We start from the raw sequence: 19,727 nt of genomic DNA on the forward strand, positions 1-19,727 counted from the left end.
TTTTATATTTTCTTTTCACTTCGCGATATATTGCTGTTACAATTTATTAATATGCCAAAGTCGAATCAAAAATCCCCTAAAGAGAATGAGAATGGGAATTCCACTAAGCGCCCCTGTAAGACGGGACTGAACATGCTATTATAGAAACGAATAAACCATGCCCTGGTGAAGTACAGCCCTCGGGTAAGGAAAAGTTTCTGTTCTCGCAAAAAAGCAACAGGTACTTCGATTCTATTACCGCGCCGTATCCTGTCCATATTAAATCCCTTACGTCATTGAATATTGGTAACTTACATCCTATGAGTATTGGCAAGGTTTTGTGTAAGAAATATAACGGCGTAACTGCGATTCGTAGACTGGGGAAGAATTTATTGTGTGTCGATTTCTCTTCGCATTCTGAAGCGAACGATCTCTCATCTAGCCAGGGTGTCTTGCCGCCTGAATGGCTTGCCTATGCTCCTAACTATAAAGTTTTCCGAGTTGGGGTGATTAGGGATGTAAATCCCTCTCTCTCTATAGAAGAAATTCGTGAGGGGATTTCTTGGCCGGATGATCCAGTCAAGATTTGCTCCTTAGAAAGACTTAAATTCCGCAATCGATCTAACAATAAGTTAGTAGATTCTGCCTCGGTCAAGGTGGTTTTTTCCTCCAATCTTTTACCTCCTCACATTTTTATTTGGAAGGTTAAATGCAAAATTTATTTATTTATCAATAGAGTACGCAGATGCATCAATTGTTTTAAGTGGGGACATTCCACCTTTACTTGCAGAAATGAAAAGTCTTGCAAACAATGTTGTCTTCAACATACCGAGAAATGTAATACCGATCCCAAATGCATAAATTGCGGAGAACATATTTTCTCGGATTTTTCTTGTCCGGTCTTTAATGATCACAAAATAATCAATACCGTGATGGCATATACGAATGCCTCTCATGCTCAGGCGAAAAAGATGATTAAAAACAGGGTTATTAATTTCTGTTAGCAAGCGATAAACCTTTTTAAGGGACATGCATATATAATTTGGAGTAATTTTAATTCAGTAGTCGTTTCGTTCTTGACAATACAATTCGTCCCCCTTCTGTGGAAATGTCTTTGGGAAATGACGTTACCTCCAATGAACCTAATTTGATCGAGTCCAACCTTGAGCCCTTATCTAGCACTTTCCCTACTCCAGACATCAAACTTCATGACTTGCGCTTCTTCTACAACTCAGGTAAAACAGAAAAGTATAAAACTTCGGCTTTGCTACAATATCTTGGATTAATTTTTCGTAAAATTAATTAAACGCTTATGTCTCTAAGAATACTCCATTGGAATTGTAGAAGCATCTCTGAGAAATTACCTGAATTCTCAAATATGATACTGGGTTTTGATGTGGTCTGTCTACAGGAGACATGGGTGGACTCCGAGTCTTATTTCTCTTTTAAGGATTTTATCATTTTTAGAAATGATAGAACAGATGATGCCAATGGAAGAGGCACTGCAATATTGTGTCGAAAGGAATTCGACCCCGTTGGTTTTCAATTTATTCTTCCCAATAATTCTGGAATAGAGATAACTTGCATTTCATTCACTGACAGAAAGATATCTCCTAATAGAATTTTCATTGTCTCTCTTTACAGACCTCCTCATATTCGCGTAGGGCTGGAATGCTGGTCCAACCTTTTGAACTCGGTGGTTTCTGCTGTTGGTTCCCATGGATTAATTATTTGTGGAGATTTCAACACTCAACATGAGTTGTGGGGATCTTCTAGACCGAACGGCGAGGGTTTGGCCCTGGCTGAGGTTCTGACTGAATCTGATTTTGTTTATCCTTAATGATGGCTCCCCCACAAGGGTGTCCGCTAATCCTGACCATAATAGTGCTCCTGATGTTTCCCTGGCTTCTCAATCCATGAGCCATATTTGTTCCTGGACGGTCTTTGATGAGCCTTGTGGCAGTGACCATTTCCCTATTGCTATCCAGATTGGCCATGATCCAAGCCGACCATTAATATCTAGAAGGACTAGGCTGTGCGTGGCTGGTATGAACAAGGATCTTACATGATCGCATGTCTGATTTCCCTGTGGACTTTTCGCCTGGTGCTATGGTCTATGAGAGGTGGAACTCCCTTGTCATTGAATGTGCTCTTCGAGCTGGCGCAAAAATTTTTTACGCTTTGGGATCGATTATTTTGTTTGACAGTAAATCGGAATCATATAAATCTTTTCGCCCTAAATCTGATAAAAAACAGTCCAATAAACCATGGTGGGATAAAAAGTGTGATAACGCCAGGATTCTTAGAAGGGATGTTTTCAGACTCTTCAAGGAGCGTCCTTCCAGGGAGAGTTTGGCTAGTTACAGAAGATGTTCAGACAATTGCAGAAAGATCATCCGTAAAAGAAAAAAAGAAAACTTTACCTCCTTTATTAACGATCTTGGTAAGAATTTTGACCCTAAATTTTTTTGGAACTCGATAAATGCCTTTAAAAACTCCCCCTTTTTTGACGTTTATAACCCTTTTTTGGAAAGTCGGATCTCCAATGTCCATAATTTTATTAATAATTTTTCTCCCCCTTGGGTCCCAAATTTCTTTGAAAACATCTCCCATACTCCACATGTTTCAATTTTTGACAAAAAATTCTCATTGGATGACCTTAAGCAGATAATTGACTCCACCGTAATCAAGAGCTCTCCTGGACCAGATCTTGTATCCAACCTTATCCTAAAATTATTACCGGACTCTACGCTGTCCATATTAACTAATATTTTTAACTCAATACTTAGCGATGGATCTTTTCCGTCTAACTGGAATTTCTTTGATATTAACCTTATTCCTAAACCAAATAACAAAGGTTTCCGTCTTATCTCATTGGCTTCAAATGTATTTAAACTGTTTGAAAAATTGATTATGCGAAGATTTGAAAAATTCATAGAATTGGAGAATATTCTTCCTAACTGCCAATTTGGCTTCAGGAGGGGCAAGTCATGTGATGACTGTTTAGCCTTCATCAATATGGAAGTGTATAGATCCTTCTCTGAACAAGCTATGACCGGAGCTTTGTTTCTTGACATCAAATCTGCTTATGATAATGTCAACCCTCACATCTTATTTAGTTGCATCAATAAACTCAGAATTTCCGACGGATACAAGCTCTTCTTTCGAAACCTCCTTTCTTCAAGACATGTTAGTTTCTTTGAATCTGGGATTTTTTATGCCAAGAGACTCCTCCAACGTGGCCTTCCACAGGGCTCAGTCCTTAGCCCTATATTGTTTAACTTATATGTTAAGGATATTTTGTTTCAAGTTTATTTCAAGACTGTTGTATTACAATACGCGGACGACATTGCTATTCTCGTCTCGGACCATATATTGGATAGGGTTATCGAGGGTCTTAAGAGTTCCTTTAATCAACTTGTGTTGTGGTTAGAAAGTTTGGATCTGTTTGTTTCCTTGGCTAAGATTCAGTTCATTATTTTTCATCGTAAGAAACTGACAATTCCCAATCAACTTGAACTATCTTGCGGGATCATCCCGCTTAGTAAATGCATTAAATACCTTAGACTCATTATGGATATTGGACTTAGATGGCTCGACCATATTAAGTCTTTGCAGACTAGATCTGGGATTTATATAAACATCCTTAAGTGGCTCTCGGGCAGGGTTAGGGGTGTTGGCCCTGACCTAGCTCTGAACTATATTAATGCCATCCTTGAATGGGGTGCTATGTGGTATATGAGCGCTGCGCAAACACATCGTTCTTCTGTGGATCGCATTCTATGCTCCGCATACAAAATTGCATTAAATATCCCTAAATCGACCCCTAATCGTGTCTGCTGGGCATTTGGGGAGCAGAAGTCTTTCATGAGAAGGATTATTTCGAAGTGTGATAAGTATATTGTCAAGGCCATCCAGTTACGCAATAATAAATTAATTAACAAAATCTTCAATTTTTTCAATTCATCTCACAGTCATTATGTAGCTCCGAGAAACATTCCTTTTCTGATTCACAGATGGCCAATGATTCAACCATTCAGAAACCATTTATATATCTGGTATACGCATCCCCATTACTCTTACCCCTTTCATACAAGGGCTACTATGCCGTTGGTGGATACTAACACTGGGCTGCTTGTGAGGGAACATGGAAACCCCAATGCTGCCTTCACTAACCTTATCTCCTTTAACAGAGAACACCCTCTGGAGTATTTATACAGATGGTTCTAAGAGCGACACCTTGGTGGGCTGTGCTATCTTTGTTCCATCAATGGATATTACTAAAACGTACAAGCTAAATTGGTATACTAGCTCTTTCTCGGCTGAGATTCTGGCCATTACTAAATCAATCGACCTAATTTGGGAGTTTGCATGGGATTATGTAAACATTTGCTCCGACTCGTTGAGTGCCTTTGTGGCATTGCGGAATCCTAGATCCTCTAACTTCTATAAGCTTTGTCCTCTAATCGCAGACCTAAAATCTAAACTCAATCATGCCCTTGATAATAATAAATCTATTAGATTCACTTGGTGCCCTGCTCATATAGGTATATACGGTAATGAAAGAGCTGACAATGCTGCCAGGACTGTTGCGGCTGAGGGAGTTCCTTTGGCGAATAAGGTATCTCATAGAGATGTTTCTGCTTCACTGCTTGACTCCTATAAAAAGACCGATACAGAATTCTTGGAGAGAATTAATTTTGGAACCGGAAATTTTTATATGACAAATTTTTTCAAGACAGGAATTAATATTATCTTTCTATCGAATATAGATAGGCGTTGGATCGGTATGATTTCTCGAATTGTTGTCGGTTATGCTTACACTAATGTAACCAAATATAAATTTGGACTATGCGACTCAACTGATTGCCCATGTGGCTTTGATTATCAAGATATTGATCATTTGTTCTGGTCATGCGTTTTATATAACAAAGAAAGGAAAAAACTTATCAATGATCTCTTTAAATATAAACTCTTTGCTCCTTTCTCAGTAGTTTACTTGTTTAACAATCTGGATAGACAAATTCTTAAAACAATTATACATTTTTTGAATGAGTGTAAATGAGATCTATAATCCTCGATACTTTGCTATGACTCCTTCCCTTATTGACGGATGGAGAACGAGAACCATGTAGCAAGAGGGCGACTCTTCCCCCGGAAAGCCCCCCACACTATCTTGTGAGAAAGCGTGGTACTAAGGTTCCGACGGAACCTGGAATCCATACGGGGCAGAAAGAAGAAGAAGAAGAAGGTTATGTTTGTAGATGGAAGTAGAGACCCGTGAGAACAGGTGGAAGAGTGAACAGAGAGCGCAGAGGAGAGTGGAAGATCAAGACAGAAGGCGGAAAGACGCAGAAGAGGTGGTACAGGGGGGGAAATGAGGGGAAATGGAAGGAGAGGTAGAAAGCGAGGAAGGGAGGGAGGAAGTAAACTGTAAAAGGCTGCTATGGTCAGGTTGGGTTAGGAAGTTGCTGGCTGTAAAGAGTTGCCCTAGCGAAAATTAAGAAACTTTATTAAGCGTTGACAACCGTTTAATGAGGGTTTTTTGAGAGTTTATACGCTTTCAAACTTTATAAAAACGCTTACACAACGCCGTTGGATTTTGAACGCTTCCAGAAAGTAGGTAAGCTACGTTTGTTCTAACCAAGGGATCTGAGGGGGGTGAGGGGCGGGAGGAAACCGCGGGCGGGGGGGGAACCGCGGGCGGGTGGAACCGCGGAAAGGGGGAGGGGAAACCGCGTTTTTCGGGCGTTACGAAGGGAGGGGCAGAGGGGAACCGCGTTTTTCAGGCACCACGGGGGGAGGGATAGGGGGGAACCGCGTTTTTCGGGCGTTACGGGAGGAGGGGCAGAGGAGAACCGCGTTTTTCGGGCGCCGCGTTTTTTAGCGCCGCAGGGCGACCGCGTTTTCCGGCGCCGCGGGGCGAGGGGGTCCGCGTTTCGCCGCGCCGCGAAGTTCGCGTGACGTCACACGGCACGCTCCCGCTCGCGTTATCTCTCCATCGTAGATTTTTCGCCCCCGTCCCCCGGTTGCGCGCGTCTTCTTGTTCGCGCGGTCTCTCTCGCTCCCGTTCGCGTTATCTTTCCCTCGCGCGTTTTCGCTTGCTCCCGGCCCCCGTTCGCGCGCGTTTTCTCGTTCGCGCGGTCTCTCTCCTCCGTTCGCGTTCTCGTTCAAAAATTATGCAAAAACTACAAATAGAAAAATTGTTTACCACCACATGATTTCAACCTGAAACCCCCGTCTCTTGAGTCACCTTCCGCACTGTGTGTGTGACACAACATTGATTGTCTTTTTATTGTTACACTTATTGTTACACTTATTGTTACACTTATTGTTACACTTATTGTTACACTTATTGTTAATCTCTTAGCAGTATAGGTTTCTTAATTTTTGATATTATACACTTAAAATATTTCTCCAGACACTTCCATTTCTTCTGGTACATATATTTCCATCTTGATAAAAAAAGAACGTTTCTCTTACGAGGATCAACCAATTTATTTGGAGATCGAGAAAATCTTGATGCGATCGGAGATCGGCGATTCCGATCTCGCGACGGAATAGATATCGCACTACGTCGACTCTCCTCTTATACAATCTGCTACAGTTTCTCATCTGCGGTTCGCTAATTTTCACAATCTTGAATTTAGAATTACGTATCGGTTTGCAAAGTTTTGCGTACTCGCTCATATCGGTGGGCTTTGATATACAGCTCTTAAGATGGCGAACCAATTGTTGTATAAACCGCACGATCAAGCACACCAACCAACTCTCACTTCTAGTCCTCGACTACTGAGCGTACCTTCAAATTCATCCTTCTACATCACACTATTGTCACATCGTTTGTTTATTATATCTAATTTCATCTCAGCATCCATACAATTGCACTTTCCGAAAAATCTGCGATGTGTAGTTTCGCACATGTGCGATGAAGTCACCGCGAGACATATTCTCGAAAACGATATCGCGCCATTGACTTTCAGTGATTTGATCTGTAAAACAGCTATTGAACCGCTATCAAACTGCTATCAAACAGGTATTGAACCGTTATGAAACAGCTATCAAACAACTAAAACAGCTCTTGAACCGCTATGAAACAACTGAAAACAGCTAAAAACAGCCATGAAACAACTAAAAACAACTAAAAAACAGCTAAAAACAGCTCTTGAACAGTTAAAAGCAGCTATCAAACAGCTCTTGAACAGCTATCAAACAACTAAAAACAACTAAAAAGAACAGCTAAAAGCAGCTCTTGAACAGCTAAAAACAGCTATCAAACAACTAAAAAGAACTAAAAAGAACAGTTAAAAGGAGCTCTTGAACAGCTAAAAACAGCTATCAAACAACTAAAACAGTTATCTGTATAACAGCGATCTGTATAACTGCGATCTGTATAACTGCTATTGAACCGCTATCAAACTTTTTTTAAACAACTAAAAACAGCTTTTAAACAGCTATCAAACAACTAAAACAGTTATCTGTATAACAGCGATCTGTATAATTGCAATCTGTATAACTGCGATCTGTATAACTGCTATTGAACCGCTATCAAACTTCTTTTAAACAACTAAAAACAGCTTTTAAACAGCTATCAAACAACTAAAACAATTATCTGTATAACAGCGATCTGTATAACTGCAATCTGTATAACTGTTATTGAACCGCTATCAAACTTTTGTTAAACAATTAAAAACAGCTTTTAAACAGCTATAACTTTAACTGAGAAAAACTGGTTGTTTTTAAAGACGTTTTAAAGATTCAAAAAATGATTCAAGATGTAATTGCGAATCATCGCAAATAGATAAAAACGTACATCTGATCTCTGAGTCAGTTGCGCGTCATCGTCATGGCTAGTAAGAAGCAATCAACTGAGAAACAGAGGCTGGTGGGAGAATTACATGCTCCTGCGAGAAGAAATTATTCGCGAAGACGCGTCATAGTGCGCGGATACGACGACCTGTGGCAGGCGGATGTGGTCAAAATGTGCCCATACACGCGATTCAACAGAGGCTACCACTAAATACTCACCGTTATCGACGTGCTGAGCAAGCACGCATGGGCCGTACCGCTCAAGGCCAAGAGCAGAACCGAGGTTACTACGGCGATTGTGAAAATAATTCGAGACGGCGGGAGATGCCTGAAAAATCTGCAGACTGACAAGGGGAAAAAATTTTACAACGCAAACGTGCTGTAACTCTTGAAGAAACATAATATTAATCACTATTCGACCTATTCCGTAATGAAGGCATCGGTCGTCGAACGATTCAATCGCACGCTCAAGAACGACATGTGGAAAATGTTTACGCGCAATGGAAATTACAAATGGATTGACTCGCTGCCGGGTTTCGTATCGGATTACAACGCGCGAAAGCATCGAACTATCGGCATGCGACCCATTAATGTCACCCCCCGCGATCACCGACAAGCTCCTAACAACGGTGTACAGCCACGTAAAGATCGCTGCTCTCGCGCGATTCAAAGTGGGCGACTCGGTACGCGTGAGTAAATTCAAGACAATCTTCAAGAAAAGATACACACACCAAATTGGACCACGGAGGTGTTTAGAATCGTCAAAGTGCTGAAAACTAATCCCGTGACGTATCTATTGGAAGATTCTTGCGGAAAACCCGTCGCCGGCAGGTTCTACGAATACGAGTTACATCGCGTTGCTAATCCTGACGTGCATCTCGTTGAAAAAGTTTTGCGTAAAATGGGGGATGAGGTTTATGTAAAGTGGTTAGGATTTGATAATTCACATAATTCATGGATACACATGAATAATGTATTGTAAAAATTTATTAGAATATAAAAACATATGGTAATTATATACTTTAGGGGAGACACCTCCGATGAACTTGACCTTGACATACGTTGTTAAGGTCACTCTCCTGAGTGACCTTTAGAAGTTTTTAGCCGGCAGTCGTTATTCGTTAAAAAGTTATAAAGAAAAAAAGTTTCGAAAATATAGCAGTTATTTTAAGTACTGAGAGGCATAAACGATTAATATTACGTTTTTTTTTTAAAGCAGAGAATACTTTATTTTTCGAGAAAGTCGCTGCTTTATCAAAACACAACATTTAAAGCAGTAAATTGTTGATAAATTGAAGTCTTTTTGTTAAAACAGAGAATACTGTTACGCCCGTGCCCATCACATGCAGCGGCTCGACCGAATTTCCGCACGCGACGCGCCCCGCACACGCGCCCTCACCCGCGCCTATTTCACGCGTCGCCTCATTCGAAATTCCGCCGCGAAAAACATTATTGGAGGAACTTAGTTGATCTACAGCGAGTTGCTCCTGAAGACGTGCCACCGTAGCATCGCGTTCCTTCAGGCGAGCCTCCAACTCGCTGCGGAAAAGCTGTTGCTCCTGCTGCTCCAGCCGCCGCTCCTGGCGCAACTTTTGAAGCTCCAAGTAGACACCTTCGAAAGCACCCGCCTCTGCCTCCGTCGCCCCCGCATCCTGCGGATAGGTCGCGCCCGCCTCCGTTGTTGCCGACGCCGCGGCCTGCGAACGGGTCCTCGGCGGGGTGTGCGTGGTCGTCATCCTGTTCGGGATACTGCGTTCGTCGCCTCGTATCCCGGACGAGCCCCCAAAATGTTACGCTCGTCGAGTAAGCTTGAAGCCGTAACACTATCGCGCACTCCACACTCGCGCACGTATTTTGCGAAACTCGCAAAAGGAAAGAGAACTCAAAAGTACTTAAGAAATGCGTTTATTCCAAGCTCGTAAAACAGAACGCGTGCGGATTCCAAAAATCCGCCAGATAGAAAATCAATAAATCCATAAACAAACTCCCGTTGTCAAGGAGCGCGCTTCACAGCTTTCCCCGACTTCTCTACTCAGTGTCCAGCACGGGCGTAACAATACTTTATTTTGCGAAAAAGTCACTGCTTTACCAAACACAACATTTGAAGCAGTAAATCGTTGATCACTAACCTACATAGGTTAGTTGACGCGCTTTAAAAGTATTTAAGTATTTAAAGCGCATCAACTAACCTATATATGCACCAATATATGCTATATTTTCCAAACTTTTTTTGTTAATAATTTTTTAACGAATAGCGAGGGACGGCTAAAAACTTCTGAAGGTCACTCGGGTTCATGACCTTGACAACATATATCAAGCTTATTGAAATCGGTGAGGTCGCCAAACTTTTCTTTGTTAATAACTTTTTAATAAAAAATGAGCGACGGCTAAAACTTTTTGAAGGTCACTCAAGAGGGTGACCTTGACAACATATGTCAAGGTCAAGGTCATCGGAGGTGCCTCTCCTAAAATATATAATTACCAAACATATTATACATACAAAAATGAGTCATTTATTTTCATACATATCTAAATGTAATTACAATATATATTTACGATGGCATTTTATAATGCCCCCATGGCGGCGCCTCGGTAGAACCGGGTAAAATGTATCGCTTATCGTCGTACGGACTTAGAGCTATTTTCGTTTCGGACAAGGTGTACATTTTGTGTTGTTTGGATCTTATGCACGCCTGCTGTGATTCTTAAAAGCCAACCATTTGTTGTCATCGCTCGGTAACTTGATCGCGCAGTCGTTCATCTCCCGACAGTCGACGGTGTGGGCTTCCAATTTCTCGCTGGTGTAGAAATAGTGCAAACATCTGTAAATAATAAAATTTCTTATATATCTTTTACATAAAAATTATTTTTATTATTTATTAGGATGTATACTCACCGATCGCAAAAGTATTTCCGACCACGGTGCCTGTTGATTTGCGAGCTCACGAGGCGGGATAGGTTCTTAATCCATGCAAAATGTCCCACGTTATCGTCATGCACGTACAGCAGATTTACATGTCTGTCCATCTTTCGATTAGTAACCCGTATTGGCAAGATTGCAACTTCCATGTTTTTTTTCTCGATGCTAAACACGTTGATGGACATGTCGTTGTGATTTTCAAAATTTTTAATTTGATTCAACGTCATTGAAAGCTCAATGTCCGTAAGATTTAGCACCGACGTGTAATGTGGATACGACGATTCCCGTTCAGCATTTCTTTGGGCTGGATGCAGAGCAGCCACCACTGACCATGTGAAACATGCATTGTCTATTGATTGCACGTTTATCACCGCTCTCTTCAATTTAATTTCTCGCGGTATTTCTACAAAACACATGTTATTACACGATCTTTTTTCTAACACAATTTGTTGTACTCACGACTTCCAATTCTCGACTATTGAGCGTATCCCCCAGATTCGTCATTTTATATCCTACCAATGATGCATCGTTTGCTTTTTTATCGAAAAATGTACGATTTGCAGTTTTGCACGTGTTCGATAAAATCATTGCGAGACACGTATGTTTTTGAAAACGATATCATACCATTGACTTTCGGTGATTTGATCTGTATAATTGCAGCAGCCATACATCGGCGCTATTTGCAAAATTTGCAGTGTTCGATGAAATCATCGCGAGACATGTCGCGACATGTTCTTGAAAACAATATTGAATTATGCGAAATTGCAAAATTTGCAGTGTATGCACACTATGCACTAAAACAGAAGAAACAATATGCGATGCTCTAGTGGGAACGAAAGGAAAAGGCAATAGAAAAAGTATATAAGAAAGAATGAAGCGAGTCAAAATCACAGTCTGTGATTTGAAAATTTACGCGACGGTACATCGATTGGAAAAAAGTATAGCGAGATGACAATAATTCCGATATGGATCGCGCGTTAACGGACGACAGTGATTACTTCAGCGATGAAGAAGATGGTCGTAAAGAAGTCATTGAAAGAATTGTGTCGCGTGAGGAAATCGTTGCACTATATTTACTGTGGCGGTCTACGCCACCAATAATACATCCCCGCGCGAGGCCTGCAATACCGGCAGTTCGCAGCAACGCCGCGAGGCGTCTCATCGCCGGAGCAGCTTCGCGAGTTCTAAGTTTTGCACCAACGAGTATAAAGGGAGACCCCCTACGGGCTCGAGCAGATTCTTCCCGGCGCGAGTCGCCGGAGGCACAGAGCGCTCGGACGCTAAAGCCTATACAGCGCTAGTCGCTTGCACGGCGCAAGACGCCTGCTTCTCGGCGCCGGCCGCCTACACAGCGCTAGCCGCTTCCTCGGCGCCGGTCGCCTTTACAGCGCGAGTCGCTTCCTCGGCGCCGGTCGCTTACAGCGCTAGCCGCTTCCTCGGCGCGAGTCGCCCGCACACGGCGCTAGTCGCCTACAAAGCGCAAGTCGCCTGGCCAACCACGGCGCTCGGTCGCCTTCGACTTTCACAGAAACCAGCCCAAGGAAGGAAGGAAGAAACGCGGCCACGCAGACCAAACCAACAGGAGGCAGAATCATTCTCAAGCAAATAACATTACAAACACTGACACATTCACAGTTGTATATAGTGTAAATATATATCAATCGTTAAATGCAAATCTGTGTCATCTTCCTTGCTACCCCTTGCGATTCACAATCTTTGGGCCAATTCCTACTCACGCACCAGTAGCTGAATAAGTTAGCATAAGCATAGCTGACTAAGGTAGAATACCGCTCGGCAAAAGTAGTAGCGCCCATAAAATTTACATACAAAAGAGTGCGTACTATTTTTTTATTATTCAACGGGTAATGCACTTGCACTATGTCGTTCATGCATGAGAGCTGTATTGGGCTTCGTCGGATGAGACTCTGACCCTGTCGGCGGTCGCGCGACTCGTCCTGCCATGGCGCAAGCGAAGCTCGACGTGCCGTAGAAATCTGGCGGCGGCATTAAAGAGAAGGATAAGGATTCCGAGGAAAAGGAAGGTCCCACTGTTGTGCCAGAATGCGCAGTATGCCTGCAGTCTTGTATCCATCCAGCACGATTACCCTGCAGCCATATATACTGCTATCTGTGCGTAAAGGGTGTCGCTAATCAGAGCAAGCGGTGTCCGATGTGTCGTCAAGAGATCTCTTCTCGAGAGACCTCAGCTGGTGGAAGTGGAAGAGCCTCAGAAGGAGTCGGAACATCCCGAGGAAGAGTACCAATGGTTTTACGAAGGTCGAAATGGTTGGTGGAAATATGATCCAAGGACAAGCAATAATCTGGAGACTATTTACAAACTAGGGGACGCGCCATGCGAACTTTTGATCTGTAGCATGCTTTACGTGATTGACTTTGAAAAGAAATGTCAATATATATAGAAAATACAACCCACGTTACAAACGTAATATCAAACGTGACAGAAAAGATGCTCCGTGCAAGGGTGTCTCGAGTGTACACTAACATTTGTAAAATGGATTATTTGTCCGTTAAGATCGAAGATCTACTTCCAAACCCATATTTAACAACATACTCAACTATATTCATTGGTTTCATACAGCATTATACAAATACTTGATATCGGGTATATACATGCATGCACAATCATGTTCAACATTGCACACGATATTGTTCAGCGTGTGATTGAGTCACGTGCGAGAAACAGCACAATGAGTAAGTACCGCTAATTTTCGTATATACTTGTGCAAAAAAACTTTTATAAACATAATTGTATTTTTTCAGTTTTGATAAACCCCGCTACACGCCTTGTATTTTGGGAAAGAAATTTGCCTTGACATCGACCGCATATAAATTTTTGGATGTTGGAATCAACGCTGGAACTATGTCCTCTGTGGATATACTTATTGGCGATAACCGAGGCAATCGGATAATTCTGCCTCATGCAATGTGGGTGACATTCATTGAAAAACGTGCAGGTATTCAGCGCTTCGTGCAGTCGCTGGCACCATCATCTCGAGCGTTTCGAGATTTGGAACTCGTTAAAAATACGCGACGCAGATATTGTAAAATTGACGTCGTGCGGCACCAGCTTGTACATGAAACCGTCAACCGTACTCTTACTGTTCGAACTAGAACATTACGTTGAAAATGTGTATTTTCAACTATGCCAAAATGTTCATGGCGTAAGTGAAAATTTTAAACAATTTATAACAATTTTACGCTAAAATTGTATCACCGATAAATGTAATGCAGTTAGAATCTTGCGTGAATTTTATGATAAGAATTCAATTATTGATTGTGTGAACTGTTGGCGTATGCTACAAATAATATTATACACGATGCATTACATGAGAAATAAATGTATCGGGAAAAAATATTCATATCTGACAATATATGAACATATATAAACATATATGATATATATATGATCATATATAAATGAGATATAAACAGATATAAGTTTTACATGCCCATATATAAAGCATATATAATCATATATGGTTATCTATCGCCATATATGATCAGATCGTACATTATGCATGACACAAGATCTGATCATATAAGTTTATATATGGTCAGACATATTATTATGTGTAGCAGATATGACACTATACATAATCGTATCTGGCCTCACATGGTCGTATATAAAGAATGTTCGGTTATGTATTATCAGATATAATTACTTGTGGCCATACATAACTGTATCGACATTGCACATATATGATCATATATGACAAGACACGATGCTGTATATGATTGTATATGTTCATATACGGCCGGAAATGATATGAAACATGATCCGATCTGTCTATATATGACGAGATTGGGATATAATGATATAAAATGTCCGGGAAAAATATTCTTATCTGACGGTATATGAACATATATAAATGAAATATGAACAGATATAAATTTTACATGCCTATGTATAGAGCATATATAATCATATATGGTTATCTATCGCCATATATGATCACATCGTACATTATACATGACACAAGATCTGATCATATATGGCGATAGATAACCATATATGATTATATATGCTCTATACATGGGCATGTAAAACTTATATCTGTTCATATCTCATTTATATATGTTGATATACTGTCAGATATAAATATTTTTCCCGGACTTTTATATCCGCGAATAAAATGTCCGGGAAAAATATTCATATCTGACAGTATATCAACATATATAAATGAGATATGAACAGATATAAGTTTTACATATCCATATATAGAGCATATATAATCATATATGGAACTATATAGTCATATAAAATTATATATGATCAGATCAGATGTCGCATCTCAAAAGTATTCGATAGATGGCATTCGATGGGACCTGTTTCTCGTATTTAAAATTTGACAAACAGTATTATATGGACGGTATCAAAAGACACGACACTAGCTGTTTCGCACTATGGAGCGGCACAATTTTTGTATTAGTTGTATCGTGGAGTCTACCTTTATAATAAAGTGGCACACTTTTAAAAAATAACTTTTGAAAATATATAACAATTTTTTGAAACTTACTCAAAAATATATGTCCATACCTGATAAATATATAGTTCGTACCTGATCATACCTGATCAGATATGAACATATACAATAATACCAGATCATATATCCTCAGATCTGGCCAATTTCTATATCTGACTATATATGGCCATTCATATATGATCATATATGATCAGATATGAATATTTTTTCCCCGATACTAAATGCATATAACTGTATCTAAAATTATCTTTCCTTCTGTCTACCGTTCCCTTGTCCACCGTCAGCGGTTTAGAATTATAGAGCGGTAACTCTCGATAAGAATGCGCGTGCCGCACTCGTCGCGCGATCATTAAACGTTTAACTTAACGTGAAACGTTTAACGTAAAACTTTATATAAACTCTGAATTTTATCCGTACAATGACATGAATCTGGCTTTTGGCAAAAATCAATACGCCGTCCTTTTCGATATGTGTGCGCGTTTTCGTAAAGCTTATTACTGATAAGACTGCTTCGATACGCTTTGCACCGTGGTTACATTTCTGACAAAAGGACCTTTTGTAGTCATTGATTGCTTGCGACAAAACGAATCTGTCAAGAGCGCCACTGTGGATGTGCGAATAGAATTTGACTGCAAAGAGAATGTACCGGCAAATACTATCGCCTATTGTCTCATCTTGCATGATCGCGTAATCGAATACTGTCCGTTGTCGAACGTAGTGCTCAAAATCATGTAAATTGCAATATCAGCAGATATTGCAATATAAGAGACACTGATCTACCGCGATAAGATACAGATTGCTCCATCGTTTCGACATGATTGTACCGACGTTTATCGATCTGCAAGGATTTACCGTCGGGATGAAATTTGTCGTGAAAGAGGTGGCGGTTCTGAGAAACGGGGCCGTTATGGCACATTACATTTTTACGTGTCCCATGCCATGGAGTCTCCTCATGAAATCCGACAAGTCATGCGCTTCCTGGTTGATTGCAAATCACCATGGACTTCGATGGGAGGATGGAAACATGCCGTACAGCATGGCGAAACATCTAATTACATCGGCCGTACTTGGAGAGGGCGACGAGACGTCGACTCTTGTGTACGTCAAGGGATGCCAGAAACGAGAATGGCTGGTGGATCTGCTTGAGAATAAAGCGAGAAAAAATCTAAAAATTGAGACTTTGGGTGCAGATTATGAAGATATCGAATCTTTAAATAATCTAGATGTTACTAATACTGTAAGATGCAAAAAACATGTTAAGAATTGCGCTTTGCAAAATGTATTAAAAATATTTAACTGGTGGTTGCGACACCAGAAAAATTATAATTTTTTGAAATAAATTATATATGTATATATAAACGTTTTATTTCCTTTTTCCACATACTTTGTGGTATAATATAGATGTTTTAGCTGTTCAAGAGCTGTTTTTAGTTGTTTAAAAGAAGTTTGATAGCGGTTCAATAGCAGTTATACAGATCGCAGTTATACAGATCGCTGTTATACAGATAACTGTCTTAGTTGTTTGATAGCTGTTTAAAAGCTGTTTTTAGTTGTTTAAAAGAAGTTTGATAGCGGTTCAATAGCAGTTATACAGATCGCAGTTATACAGATCGCTGTTATACAGATAACTGTTTTAGTTGTTTGATAGCTGTTTTTAGCTGTTCAAGAACTGCTTTTAACTGTTTTTTTAATTGTTTTTAGTTTATTGATAGCTGTTTTTAGCTGTTCAAGAGCTGTTTTTAGCTGTTTTTTAGTTGTTTTTAGTTGTTTGATGGCTGTTTTTAGCTGTTTTTAGCTGATTCATAGCGGTTCAAGAGCTGTTTTAGTTGTTTGATAGCTGTTCAAGAGTTGTTTGATATCTGTTTCATAGCGGTTCAATACCTGTTTAATAACTGTTTGATCGCGGTTCAATAGATGTTTTACAGATCAAATCACTGAAAGTCAATGGCGCGATATCGTTTTTGAGAATATGTCTCACGGTGACTTCATCGCACATGTGCAAAACAGCACATCGCAGATTTTTTGGAAGGTGCATTTGTATGGATGCTGAGATGAAATTAGATATAATAAACAAACGATGTGACAATAGTGTGATGTAGAAGGATAAATTTGAAGGTACGCTCAGTAGTCGAGGACTAGAAGTGAGAGTTGGTTGGTGTGCTTGATCGTGCGGTTTATACAACAATTCGTTCGCCATCTTAAGAGATGTATATCAAAGCCCACCGATATGAGCGAGTACGCAAAACTTTACAAACCGATACGTAATTCTAAATTCAAGATTGTGAAAATTAGCGAACCGCAGATGAGAAACTGTAGCAGATTGTATAAGAGGAGAGTCGACGTAGTGCGATATCTATTCCGTCGCGAGATCGGAATCGCCGATTTCCGATCGCATCAAGATTTTCTCGATCTCCAAATAAATTGGTTGATCCTCGTAAGGGAAACGTTCTCTTTTTATCAAGATGGAAATATATGTGCCTGAAGAAATGGAAGTGTCTGGAGAAATATTTTAAGTGTATATTATCTAAAATTAAGAAACCTATACTGCTAAGAGATTAACAATAAGTGTAACAATAAGTGTAACAATAAGTGTAACAATAAGTGTAACAATAAAAAGACAATCAATGTTGTGTCACACACACAGTGCGGAAGGTGACTCAAGAGCCGGGGGTTTCAGGTTGAAATCATGCGGTGGTAAGCAATTTTTCTATTTGTAGTTTTTGCATAATTTTTGAACGAGAACGCGAACGGAGGAGAGAGACCGCGCGAACGAGAAAACGCGCGCGAACGGGGGCCGGGAGCGAGCGAGAACGCGCTAGGGAAAGATAACGCAAACGGGAGCGAGAGAGACCGTGCGAACGAGAAGACGCGCGCAACCGGGGGCGGGGGCGAAAAATCTACGATGGAGAGATAACGCGAGCGGGAGCGTGCCGTGTGACGTCACGCGAACTCCGCGACGCGGCGAAATGCGGACTTCCTCGCCCGCTCCGCGACGAAAAAGCGGTCGCCCCGCGGTGCCGTAAAACGCGAACCCCCTTGCCCCGCGGCGCCGGAAAACGCGGTCGCCCTGCGGCGCTAAAAAACGCGGCGCCCGAAAAACGCGGTTCCCCTCTGCCCCTTCTCTCGTAACGCCCGAAAAACGCGGTTCCCCCCTACCCCTTCCCCCGCGGTGCCTGAAAAACGCGGTTCCCCTCTGCCCCTCTCTTCGTAACGCCCGAAAAACGCGGTTTCCCCTCCCCCTCCCCCCGCGGCGCCTGAAAAACGCGGTTTTCCCTCCCTCTCCCCGCGGTTCTTCCCGCCCGTGGTTTCCCCCCGCCCTTCACCCCCCCTCAGATCCCTTGGTTAGAACAAACGGAGCTTACCTACTCCAGAACGCTTATAAAACGCAGTATATAACGTTTCATGAAAGTTCTGAAATGCTGAGGCAACGGTTTTCAGAGAACGCTCAGTAAACGCTGCGTGCAGAGAGTTTGCTGTTAGATTTTTCAAACATTTAGGGCCGGTATCACAGTTTCCGATTAACGTGATTATCCGATTAATCTCACTCTTCGTCTCTTTCTAGGGGGATAGTTAGAAAGAGATGCAGAGTGAGTTTAATCGGAAAATCACGTTAATCGGAGACTGTGATACCGGCCCTTAGCAAACGCTTTTCCCAACGTCGTAAGACAAGCGTTTTCAATCCGTTCAGCAAACGCTCTTCCGATGGCGAATTGTATAGGCGCAGTGAACGATTTGTAAGGCGTTAACACAAACGGCTTGGAGACGCCCAAGAAACGTTTTTCCCGACTCCGTAACACAAGCGTTTTCCCTCCGTTCAGCAAACGTTCTTCTAACAATGCCGCTAGGCGGCGCATTTTTCTCGCATTTAAAATACATCCAGCCGCGTATATAAGCAGACCCCCTGCGAGGCGAAAAGCAGATTTTAACATTTAACGCTCTTTACGCCGTTTCTTCTATAATAACGACAAGAGTAAAGGTCTATCCAGACAAACTTGCATAGGTACATAACCATATGCATAAAGAAACGGATTGGTCTATTTCTTTATGCACATGCATATGGACTAATCAAATCTCTTATGTTTATGTTTATGCGCTATGCAAGTTTGTCTGGATTGACCTTAAACCCCCATTAAACGCTCAATAAAGGCTGCACGCAGTTTCCAATGATGAAAGCAAACGCTTTTAATTTATTATAAACGCTTAACAGAGGACCTCTAAATGTTTTAAAGAACTCTCAGCAAACGTCATACGTCATGTAAACGCTGTGCAAACTCTCAAAAACGCTATATACAAACGCCTTTCAAACGCTGCAGCGTTGAAATTTCCGCTCTACGAACTCTTTACTGACCGTTTCTAAACTCTCAACGAACTTCCGCAAACGCTCACGTAAACATCAAACAAACGTTTATGAAACTTCTCATTTTCGCCAGGGTGGGTACGTCCCTGCAAAACGCAATTTTGTAACTCCTCGGAATTAAAATAAATGATATTACTACTATACTACTACTACATAA

General features: G+C 41.2%; 1 protein-coding gene and 1 pseudogene across 3 annotated transcripts in view; both read left to right on the forward strand.

The window, feature by feature from the left end:
* Positions 1-19,727, forward strand: part of LOC143894928 (epidermal retinol dehydrogenase 2) — a 117,057-nt gene that overhangs the window by 86,872 nt on the left and 10,458 nt on the right. The gene's annotated exons all lie outside the window — the stretch shown is intronic.
* On the forward strand, positions 12,669-14,072 carry LOC143894930 (E3 ubiquitin-protein ligase rnf146-like; annotated as a pseudogene). The gene is made up of 2 exons (XR_013256207.1): positions 12,669-13,420; positions 13,490-14,072. The product of XR_013256207.1 is annotated as an E3 ubiquitin-protein ligase rnf146-like (transcript).

Source organism: Temnothorax americanus, unplaced genomic scaffold (assembly GCF_048541705.1).
Source record: "Temnothorax americanus isolate GAGA-0224 unplaced genomic scaffold, ASM4854170v1 Scaffold149, whole genome shotgun sequence".
In the NCBI taxonomy this organism is placed as follows: domain Eukaryota; kingdom Metazoa; phylum Arthropoda; class Insecta; order Hymenoptera; family Formicidae; genus Temnothorax; species Temnothorax americanus.